Here is a 12661-nt window from a genome sequence, read left to right as displayed (position 1 = left end):
GGGCTTAGCAGCAGAGAACTGCGAAGCAAAATCCACTGTTGTGGTTGGCACTTTTATGGAGCTGTGAGAGCCAGTGACCACAAATTCCTGGTTTGGCTAACTTGAACAGACAACAGGAACCATACTTTTTTCATGGCTAGGAATAAGGCACCTCTGGGGGTGGGGGGTTGGATGGGGTGTAAAATCATTTTGGACAGAGGAAGTTTGTAAGGGGCCAAAGTTCCATCCAGCCAGAGGCATCAAGGGCCATTGTAATTTCATTATTATAGAAATCACTTCTTTGAGGATCTTCACAGCTCAAAATAATGCCCTTAATTTCTTCTTGCATGCACAATCGTTTATCATAATTATCCATATTTTTGCCAAGTAGCCCCAATCTCTTGGGCATTGCTGATCAACAAAACAGAGTAAGCATATGACACAAACCATGAAGATCACTGGAATGTGGATAATATATGCCAGGAAACTGTGGGATGTCAGCTTTTCATTTACTTTGTGAATTTTGGCTGCTTGGATTCCTAGGATACTGACAGCAATTTCAGCCCTGGTTCTGGCCCCTTTATAGGTTAGCTACAACCCTGCTCTTGAAGCCTACAGTCTTTTGGTGACTTCATCATCTTGGGTTACAATAGATCTGTTTGGTTCATGTGTTTTGGGAAAGCACATAGTCACAACTAATTTTATATTAATGTTAATGTTACAACAACTTGATGAAACATGGAACATTTGGATCATGTCATATCATATTATTATATTGGCATTTGTTTTTTTTCCATATCATTACCTCTCTTTTACATTGTGAGTTTCTCAGTCTAGTACAGTGTGTTATATTTTAGCTAGATCTTCATGTAACTATGTAATATTTTAGTACATATTAAATTTTTATTGAATTTTCCTCCTATTAAATAAGAATAGCGCCTTTTAGACTTAAGTCCAGGTTTGGAGTCTGGAGACAGTTTTCATTTTTGACGACCTAAGTAGTAGGAAGCTATTTTATCTGGAATGTTATAAAGGTAGTCAGCCATTAGTTGGGAGATGGACACATGAAATTTAAGATCTATATGCCCCCTAACACTCTGCATCTAAGTGAGCTATTACATATTAATTTAATTTTGAATTTTATTTCACAGGAAAGATATTTATTGTTATTTGTGTTCAAATATAGGACAAATTGAGAAAATATAAACTTCTATGGAAAAGACTCAGTATTTAATATCAGCATTCTAAGTGGGTAGAAAACAAATGAAGAAAAAAACCAGTGTCTCTTCAAGATGGGAACAAACCTAGACAAGCTAACAGCCTTGAATGAACTTTTATCTACAGCAGAAGCTTCCTGCAGTTACTGACTTCACAGAGACAGAGGGGTAATGAAATTCCTGCAGAGGAACAGAGCAGACTAAAGGTAGATTCATTGAGCCCAACGTGGCTGCTATGCATTAATTTTCAGATAATGGAGCATAACTAAAATAGGTGCAGGCTGAGAGCTGCAGTCTAGGCTTCATGTTAAGAGAAAGTCAGTGAGACTTGAAGGAAGAGACAGTCCTCACTGCCAGAGTTTTTAAAAAATACTCTGGGCAGATGTTATTAGAATCAGATGGGTTGCAATGACAAGCTTAATAGCTGTGTTTTAGAAAGATAAAATTGTATAATGAATTTATATAAAGACATTGAATATACACATAAACACTACTTTGGTGTAGAGTCAAATTTTTTCTAATGGAAATTTTATAGGATATTTGTTCCTTTATTCAATGAACATAAATACAATTAAATAGTTGCCATATGTCAGGCTCTAAGCAAAGAGAGATGAACAAAACCCTGTTCCTAGCCTCTAGGAGCTCAGTTTACTTAGTGAAATAAAACACCAGTGATTCCAGAAGAATATGGAGAGTACTGGCGTCGAGCATGTACAGAGTGTTGACGTACAGAGGAGATGACCTCATTGGACTCAGACTGGGAAAGGGATTTTCGGAAAGAATGTTTCATGGAATGATCCTTGGCCTCAATGTTTCTCACAGTGGGTAACGCCCTTTTATTTTTTTAATTGCACAGCCAAAATATGAGGGGGAACTTACAGTTTTAACTTAGTTTCTGCATTTTTACTTAAGTGTAATATTCTTGGATTCTGTGGTAAACTCAAAAGATTTTTTAAGAGAAGCACATACTCCACAAAGGGTTTATAGTTTCTTTCTCAGTGAGTCTTAAGGATTAATAAAAATGACTCTAACTGGATTATGTCAATTAGCTCATACACTAATTTCCCCAAATTTCAGCACACACAGAGGTATGTGAATGTGTATGTATATATATATATGTGTGTGTATATATATATATATACACACACACCCACATATATATATACACATATATGTTTATATAATTAAATATATATTTATGTATATGTATATACATGGAATATTGAAATTAAGGTGGATCTGAATATTTTTTTCCAAGTCAGATAAAAGGTAGGCTTGCTAGAAATAAGTGTTCAATGGTGACAGGTTTCGATCCCCCTCATTAGAGGTGGATTAAACATAAAATGTGCTCTAAATAATCAAGTTTATAAATGGAAAAATAATAACTTTACAGGGGAGAAACTTGGCAAACACTTTAACCAGTGATATCATGTGTATATCAGGTACACCCTGATATGATATGATGAGAAAGGCATTCATTTCTTTGAGACTCTTTCCAAAAAATAATAGCCTCAATTTAATCATGAGGTAAATATTACACAAATCTAGAATGGAGGACATTCTACAGGGTATCTGGATAGCAATTCTCAAGAATGTTAAGGTCTTGAAAAACAAGCAAAAGCTGAGAAACTGTCACAGACCAGAGGAGATGGAGGAAACAAGATTAATAAATGCAATGTGGTACCCAAGACTGGACTCTGTAACAGAAAGAGGGCATCCACGGAAAGACCCGTGAAATCTAAATAAAATCTGGAGTTTAGTTAATAGTTACCAATGTGGATTTATTAGTTTTGACAAAACTTAGTTTGTACCACAGTAATGTAAGGGGCAAATAATAGGCCAAGTTGAATGAGGTGTATATGTGAACTTTGTACTATCTTTGCAATTTTCCTGTAAATCTAAAAATTCCCCCCAAATAAAAAAATTTCCTTATAGAGTGATATCTTATGTGACAGTGCTAATGCTTGATTTCTAATATATTATTTTTTTTTAGTTTCACTTCAAGCCAATCTAAGAAATTACCAAAATGTGTTGTAAGTTAATGAGAATGTTTCATCGAGACTTTGTAACTGTGGGTGAAAAAGAACCCACGATAATAAGTGACAGAAATTTTTTAATACCCACAAATGAACAGATAAAAGCACCTCATTGAATTGAAATGTGCCCTCAAAGTTTGGGTATTTTTTTTTCCATTTCTTTCTCCTGTTATTTTTTAGCTACAATTAGTAATGTGATAGAGATAGGGGATGGCAATCTACAAAAGTCATTTAAATGTATTACAGAAATCTTTCTAACACCCTTCAAATGCTGTCAATCCAACAAATTAAAAAAATAACAAAAATGTACAATTACACCATATTTCTCTCTTAAAAGTGCTATCTTGTCTTAGAAAAAAGTAATAATTTATAATTTTTTTTATTGTTTATATATATATATTACCCAAAATAGGTTACAACAAAATCAACACAGCTTCATGCAGTTATTATATTATATATGCTCTATTATATATATATAATATTGATATGTTATAAGTGAGGTGGCTTTAAATGAGGGCTTATATATATAATATATATATAGGCTTATATATATATTTTAGGTGTACTTCTTTCTTAATTTTCTTAACTTCAAACCCTCAAACCCTCATTTAAAGCCACCTCACTGTAAGTACCTTGCAAGCATTCTTAGGGGCATCAATAAGCAGACTTTAGAGACTCACAACAATCTCTGATTACCAATCCTTGACATGCACAATTTTTCTGACTCTAATTAACTGTTAAAGTCATACCTTGGATCTCATCAGGACATTCTTTTCTCTTGCATCGCAGCACCTATATGTAGTGTGTTGTCATAAAAAGGACTAGAACAACATATTAAGTTAAACTATCTGAAAGCACAAGTATCAACCAGCTGTGATGAAGACAAAAATAGCAATTTCATGTAGTACAGCCTAATATATAAGTATTATAGTATCATTAACCTCATATCTTTCTACTTTTTTCTGATCTACTGAAATCACCTTTATCAACCCTGAAATTTGCCTTGCACTAGTCTCTGGAAATCAAGAAAAATGATGGAAGTAATTTAGAATTTTTAGCCTGTGTAAGATGAGTATAAAATCCTAGAATCATGGCTCTTCTTTTCATTAATGGTATAATTTGGTAACATATTTTTACGGCTCTCTTAGCACAGTTTGTTCACTGGGAAAAAGGAAACATGGATAAAACATGTTTATCCTTAACGTGTCTCTGTGAATATTATGTAAGGAAAAAACAGTAGCAATGTGTAGTAGATTACTGATACGTGGTAATTCCCTTTCTTTCTCTAGACCTTCTGGTGTCACTGTCAGCCTGAGTCTTAAGGTCAAGCATTACAACCATTACAATCCTTCATTAGAAATAATTCCCTTAACAAGTAATTGATGAACTCCTATGTTTCTGGCACTATGCTGTGTTCTGATGATAATTGGTAAATAAGCAATTACTGACTTTCATTGAGCTTACTATTTAATAAGAAAACTTGGCAGAAAATGAGTAAATAAACACATGAAAGCAGAATTATATTAAACAAGGGATTTGAAGAAAGAAAACAGGGTGCATTAGAATAATAGAATAAAAGTAGTGACTCAGTAGTAGTTTTCTCTCTCTCTCTTTCTCTCCCTCTCTCTCTCTCTTTCTTTCTCTCTCTCTCATTCTGACTTAGCTACTTGATCCAACATCTGTTTTCTCACTGCTGCTTCTGAGTTGGTTAATTTTGCTAAAGAACAGTCCAAATATGTGGCTGACTGTTTTAACTATGATGTATACTGTTTGAACCTTACTACTTTCACAAGCCGTAAATAAAAGGACTGATAACTAACAAAGGCCTTTTTCAACAACTTCTTAAATATCCTGCCATATCCAAGTGATGTGGATTGGGGAGCTGAATTACTTCATCGAAGTTTCTTACTTCTGAAAAGCTGTTTTGAAGAAAGAGATTTGACCTTAAGATTCAGGGTAATAATGACACCAGAATTGTCTCTTAAAGTAGAGGAGGAGCAGAATGCAGGAGAACAGCAGGTACTGGCCAGAAAAGGACATTTGGGGTCTGCTAGAGGGAAAGTTGGGGACAGTGAGATCACACAGAATAACCAGCCCCTTATTTCAGTCTTCAATTGTGTCCTGCTAAGTGCTACCCCACCCTCCTTTTGCTCATTTTAGCTTGGTGTTTGTGTGGTGGTCCTAAGAAAACAATCTTTTGAAAGTTTGCTTACCCATAATTTCCTGCAGCTAAAATTTTCCTTTTGTTTGGGCCTTCCCATAAACTCTGTATCCTCTCTAAATTCACATGTTCATTTATTTTTCTGTTTCTTAGAATTTTCAACCTTCAGCTGTCATTGCTCAGGTATATGTATCATTTCTTTATGAGACTTTATCTCTTTGAGATCGGTGATCATAGTTTATATGTCTACATCCTTCAAGGTGTCTGTTGTGTTGCCTTGTGCAAGATAGATATTAAAAAGGGTTTGAAAGAATAAAGTTAATACAATAAATGTTTATCCATGGTTCTTTACTTTCTGATCATCAGTAAAAGACAATATATCTACATCAGCAATTAGATTGTTTTCTACATCAAAAATCACTTTAAAAAAGGTGCTCTGTTTAGGTTGTGGCTCCACTTTGGACTAAAGAAATTTTAAGATGTCAGATATGGCTATAAGTGAATACAATTTTTAACAAGGTTAAAATTTAATTGAAACAAAGGATTCCTTCACTAAAAGAACTCTGAAAATGCATGATATTCTTTAACTGATAGAATTAAACTATTTCCAACTGGGAATTACTTCTCAGGTTTTCTCTACTTAGCTGGTGTCTGAAATAATTGATATGTACCTGTCTACACAGTGGTCCTCTGGGCAATTACTATACAAAAAGACAGAAATGTATCCCTGACTCCAACATACCTACCTCTTTCCTTTCCTCCTTGCTTCCTTTTTGACACACTTCTTGCTTCTTATCTCTAATCCCTTCATGTATCTCAAACTTGTCATTGGCGTGTATGGGGGACACATTGCTATTTAGGAATAAATTGATCATGGACCTTTATTCTGAGTGTTATAATTTGAGACTGTACTTCAGAGTTTATTTCTGACCCACAGAGGAGAAGAATGAGCAGTAAGTCTCATTTATTTGCTCTGATCCCTCCTGAAAAGTACTGAGATAACTCTTTCAACATCCTTGCTGGTCTCATGGCCCACACCCTATATACTCCTCCTGAACATGACTGAAGAATTAGGCGTCATTTGTCCATCTGTCATCATTTTGTTCCCGGTAGTATTATCTTTGTTACAGCTGAGGAAATTTTTTGGTAAGTGACTCTGGATAAATAACTCTCCCAATTTATCCTAGTAGAAAAATTTGGCAAATATATTCTACTTTTTCTTTTTTCCAAATTGATATGAGATTGCTAATATAAACATTTATGTAAATGATACATATTAGCAGCTGACCTTGAAGAATAAAGCATTTCCCACATATAGACAAGTCTCCACTTGGCACTTTACTGTGATAATGATCCAGAACAGGTGTTAATTCTCAATTTGCAGGTTCATTATAGATCTATTAAAGTTTAGAAGTTGAGCATTTCTCTCATGTGATTCCAGTTTTTGCTATTTTTATCTATATAGTGGGTTGATGTTCTCTTGCTTCCAAAGAACATATGCTCTACAATGGTAATATCCATGTCATATTCAGTAGTATATAAACATTCTTACTCTTGAAGCATTTGCCTACAAGTGTGATATATTCTTAGCTCCCCTCTTCATTTTCCAAGTTCATTTAGATGACAAAGTGTGGATTTCTTCTCAATGCTTTTACTTTTTCCCCCATGCACTTTTATAAAAGTTTGTGTGCATTTCTTGTGCTGCAGTCTCAAGAGCATTTATTTCCAACCACATGGATAGATGTATTGCTACCTATTTCAATCTTTTGCTTTGTTTTCTACAAGGGAGGGAGTAATCAAAAAACAAAGTATAATTAGTCATAAAAGCTTTATCAAAATGGAAGTAAATCATATATTCATAAATACATTGTTGCACTTTGAAATGACCAGCAGTAGGTACTAGTCTTTTTATAAATACAATGATACAAATTTTTTAAGCTGTTTTACAAATCTTTTATTGCTTCAACAAGAGAATGGATACCAGAATGCTTTTCTTTTTTTGTTTTTTTGAATTTCATTTTATTTATTATTTATACAGGAGGTTCTTATTTGTTATCTATTTTATACATATTAGTGTATATATGTCAATTCCAATCTCCCAATTCATCCTACCACCACCAGACCCCCCGCCACTTTCACCCATTGGTGCCCATACATTTGTTCTCTACATCTGTGTCTCTATTTCTGCCCTGCAAACCGGTTCATCTGTACTGTTTTTCTAGTTTCCACATATATGCGTTAATTTATGATATTTGTTTTTCTCTTTCTGACTTACTTCACTCTGTATGACAGTCTCTAGATCCATCCACATCTCTACAAATGACCCATTTTCGTTCCTTTTTATGGCTGAGTAATCCATTGTATATATGTACCACATCTTCTTTATCCATTCATCTGTCGATGGGCATTTATGTTGCTTCCATGACCTGGCTATTGTAAATAGTGCTGCAATGAATGTTGCGGTGCATGTTTATATTTGAATTATGCTTTTCTCTGGGTATATGCCCCAGAATGCTTTTCTTTTTAAAAACATCAATTTGAACAACTACTTTGAGTCACTACTTTCATTCTTTGTTTTTGTTTTCCAAGTTTTGTCACCTAAACTTGGCAAACATCATATTCATGTATATGAATATAGGTGTATACACACGCATTTAAGTTGAAAGCCTCAATTCCTCATTAAACCTTGTGCCCAGGCTCCTGTTAAAAACAGGTAAAATGGTGAGAAGCTAAAAATCAGGGAAAACATTAATAAATCTCAATTGACAACTTCCTTGTTATGAATTAAAGCAGACATTTTAAGGCAAAATCCATCACCTTGCTAAATCTTCCACTAAGCTACAGACTCGGATATTTACAAGAAAATAACAAAAAGCCCTGTACACACGTCAATATGGTTTAATGACAAGCTAGCTAAGGAGTTGTGTTTTGTTATTTCAGGTAACTTCCCATTCAGGAATAGTTAATATTTCAATGATTAAAATTTCAGATGTTTGAAACTAACTTCAAGCAGGCTCATCGTTACACTGAAGCTGAATTCTTCAGGTTCTTGTCTTTAACTTACTATACAAATCCATCACAGTCACATTCAAGCTATTAATTTAAAAAACATTTAATGTTTGGTACCTAAGTAAATACAATTACTATACTCTATGTCATTCGATTTTATTTTTCTGTGTAGGAGCTGACCTCTTTTGTGAGAATCCAGTCCCAGGTTCCTTATTATTATGAAGAAATGAAACAGCTTCTGGTAGACAGTAATTTTCTATTTGAGGAGGGGATTCCTGCATAAGAAAATCAGTAATGTATTACGTTTTCAAGTAGTACACATTCTGGGCAGCAGCTTCTTCTATATTAACTCCCGAGTCATCTGGTTTCAGTTTATTAAAGTCACAAAAGAGATGTGCAGCTTCTTTAAATAAAGATACAGGATGACCACGTAGCACTTTTGCTCCTCCTGACTGAAGAAGGCATTTGAATCCTGCTTCTCGGGACCTATCAACATGTGAAGTAATCTTCCACCTGCTAAATGCTCCCTCAACAATGCGCGATTCTTGTCTTTGCTGGATTTTTTTCCTCCGTCTCATTGCTGCAAGTGCTACTTTTCGTTGCTGTACATTGATTCCAGTCAAAACATCAAGTATGGAACTGCTTCCCCGTTCTTAGCCTTCTGGCATGAAGCGCCCAGCAGTCCTGCAAGCTTCAAGGTAGGAGCGATAAAGCACCCACTTCCCAGCTGCCACTGAGGCTAAATACTTCTCGTTTTGACGTGGATGCCCTAAAACCGTGTGTGTACAGTTAGGATCAAAGCACTGCTTCTCAATCACTAATCCACCTAGCTTTTCAATCAGATGACAATAATCAATACGTTCTTGAGGATTCAGAGATGACAACTGAAATATGTACTGTTTTTTTAAGTCTTCGTGAGTCTCCTTTACCGTTGTCATCTTTTCTCTAGGGTGTGGAGCCACAGGTGGGTTGGCTAGGGGGAAGGCAATACTCGGGGCTTGAGGCGTAGGGATCAGGGGGCTGTCTTTTATTGGAATTTCCAGTTCTTCAGAGATCGGGTGTTTGGGGGCTTCAGTCACACATATATTCCCAGGATCACAGCCTGTTCAGCAATTTCTGAATCATGTAAAGTCTCCTGGAAAGGAGAATCCTCCAATTTTTTAACGTCAACCTGAAGCTCAGAGTACTGTGTGGGACAACTAGGCCACCGCAGATTGCTGGCAAGTCTCGCTCTCTCCTCCCTGGCTGTGGCGTCATCCCAGATGATCTGTTTATTCTGGGAGGGCTCTGTGTTGACAACAGGTACTGTTTGGCGAGACTGCCTCAGTGCCTTCAGGACTCTACTTTGTCGGCTGTGGGCAGAGTGAGTGTGGTCAGGGGTTGAAGAGGCACTGTTACAACCATTTCTTGAGAGGGAAGTCCTCTGCCTTTGGGGTTTCACTACTGAAGTTGCAGACATTATCTCCAGCAGCTGCTTTGGAAAGTTGTCTCTCATCTCCAAGGTCTGTGTCAGAGCTCCTTTAGTCATTCCTTCCATTTCCATTAGAATTTACTGATACTTTATTACTGGTGGTCATATTGTCTATATCATTTTTTCTATGGGCAAATGGTCTGGCTCATCATCCTTCATTGTTGAATCAGCTGAGGTTTTTACAAAGTCTGCCATTTTGCACTTCACTGATATCCAAGCTCATTTTGGGACTAAGAGTATGTGGATAAAGAGAAAAAGGTTTTAAAGGAGGCTATTTTTCTTTTTCTTTTTTTTTTAAATTGAAGTGTAGTGGAGTTACAATGTTGTTGTGTTTCAGTTATACAGCAAAGTGATTTCAGGTGTACAGCAAAGTGTATATATATATATATATATATATATATATATATATATAAAATACATATGTATATAAATATATATATATTCTTATTCAGATTCCTTTCCCTTATAGATTATTACAAAATATTGAGTATAGTTCCCTATGCTATACAGTAGGTCCTTGTTGGTTATATATTTTATATATAGTAATGTGTGCATGTTAACCCCATACTCCTAATTTATCCCTCCCCCCGCTTCTCCTTTGGTAAGTATAAGTTTGTTTTCTATGTCTGAGGGTCTATTTCTGTTTTGTAAATAAGTTAATTTGTATCTTTTTTTTGATTCCACATATAAGCTATGTCATATGATATTTTTCTTTGGCTTACTTCACTTAGTATAATAATCTCTAGGTCCATCCATGTTGCTGCAAATTACATTTCATTCTTTTTTTTTATTCTGAGTAATATTCCATTGTATATATGTACCACATCTTCTTTATCCATTCATCTGTCTATGGACATTTAGGTTGCTTCCATGTTGTGATTATTGTAAATAGTGCTGCAATGAACACTGGGATGCATGTATCTTTTCAAACTATGGTTATCTCCAGATATATGCCCAGGAGTGAGTTTGCTAGATCCTATACATGTAAAAGAATGAAATTAGCACATTCTCCAACACCATACACAAAAATAATCTCAAAATGGATTAAAAACCTAAGTGTAAGGCTGGATACTATAAAACTCCTAGAGGAAAACATAGGCAGAACACTAACATAAATTGTAGCAATATCTTTTTGGACCCATCTCCTAAAGTAATGGAAATAAAAACAAAAATAAACAAATGGGACCTAATTAAACTTAAAGCAAAGGAAACCATAAACAGAATGAAAAGATAACCTACAGAAAATATTTGCAAACAATGTGACTGACAGGGATTAATTTCCAAAATATACAAACAGCTAATACAGCTCAATATCAAAAAAACAAACAACCCAATCAAAAAATGGGCAGAATATCTACATAGGTATTTCTCCAAAGAAGACATACAGATGGCCAACAGGCACATGAAAAAATGCTCAACATTGCTACTTATTAGAGAAATGCAAATCAAATCTACAATGAGGTATCACCTCACAAAAAGTCTACAGACAAAAATGCTGGAGAGATTGTGGAGAGAAGGGAATCCTCCTACAGTGTTGGTGGGAATGTAAATTGGTACAGCCATTATGGAGAACAGTATGGAGTTTCCTTAAAAAACTTAAAAAAAAGAGACTATTTTTCAAGATGAATCATGGAAAGCATAATAAAGTTACCTGGTGAATCTTCAAAATGTTGGAAACTGGAACTCTAACTAGAGTTAATGAGATAACTTTTTGACCCAGTATGAGACAAACTGAAGTGTAAGGATGTTAGTATATTGGAAAAACAACATATTGGAAATGTGATTATCAAGCAGAATAGAATTAGAAGTGATTACTGTATATGACAAAGCCAAGAATATTAACATATAGATATCAAGTCTACAAGTCTACAATGAATATAAGTAAAAAGCATAAATGAAATAATTTGATGCAGAAGTGAACCATTTAAATATGGTTATTTTAGTTTACAATGAAATATTTGGGTGCTTGAAATAGTCTCACATATTTTGCTATTTTAAATATTTTTGAATCAAATAAGAGTTTACCATTTAATTAAAAGTATATGAGAAATGGTTTCTGCAAGAGAAACAAAACAAGAAATAAAGCTGTTAAATGCCTACTGTGTGCCAGATACTCCTTTAGAAATTTTTACATGAATTTTTCTAGTTAATCCTCACAAATAGCCTGACAGGTAAAAATACTGTCATTTCGCAGATAAAGCATTTGAAAATTTGAAAAGTTTGATTAACATAACTGAATGCTCACAAGCACTGAGCAGAGGATTCAAACTCATCTCTTTCTTATTCTACCATTTCAAATTCTTTCCAGAGGAATTCCACTGACGTCCAGTTGTATAGAAATATATGTGCTTGCATGTAGGAAGGATCTGAACCTGCATTAAGAAACAGTCTAAAACTATTTCAGTTGGAGCAGCCATGAGGCAGAGATATTAGATTTTTCATAGTTATTAATTACAGTGGGAGGAAGAGCTGCTATGTTAGAGGAGATTGAGTTCAATAAAAGCTGTTCATCGCAGAGAAAGCAGAAATGGTTCAGGAAAAAGCCTGCAGAGACACCATAAGTACTTTTTTCCTCGCACATTTGACTCCTAAGTAAGAGCTCTCACTGAAATGATAAAGTCTGAAGACCAGGTAAAGCTTAGTGTCTGAGGAACAGGGAGCAGATGCAAAATCCAGTTTTCACATGCTTTCACAATTAAACAATGAAAAAGGTACATTTTGGAAAGATTTGTTTGCTCCCTTGTTTTAATTAAAGACAGCAAGTGCAGAAATACCTTGAATTCTGAGC

At 35.0% G+C, this 12661-nt stretch overlaps 1 pseudogene; it reads right to left on the bottom strand.

Moving 5' to 3' along the window:
* Nucleotides 1–8548: 8548 nt before the first annotated feature.
* Nucleotides 8549–12060, bottom strand: LOC132488825 (DNA topoisomerase 2-binding protein 1-like; annotated as a pseudogene).
* Between the last annotated feature and the right edge of the window lie 601 nt (nucleotides 12061–12661).

This window comes from Mesoplodon densirostris, chromosome 1 (genome assembly GCF_025265405.1).
Source record: "Mesoplodon densirostris isolate mMesDen1 chromosome 1, mMesDen1 primary haplotype, whole genome shotgun sequence".
Taxonomy (NCBI): Eukaryota; Metazoa; Chordata; class Mammalia; order Artiodactyla; family Ziphiidae; genus Mesoplodon; species Mesoplodon densirostris.
The sequence above is the reverse complement of the archived record's forward strand: the minus strand, read 5'-3'. Positions and strand labels throughout refer to the sequence as shown.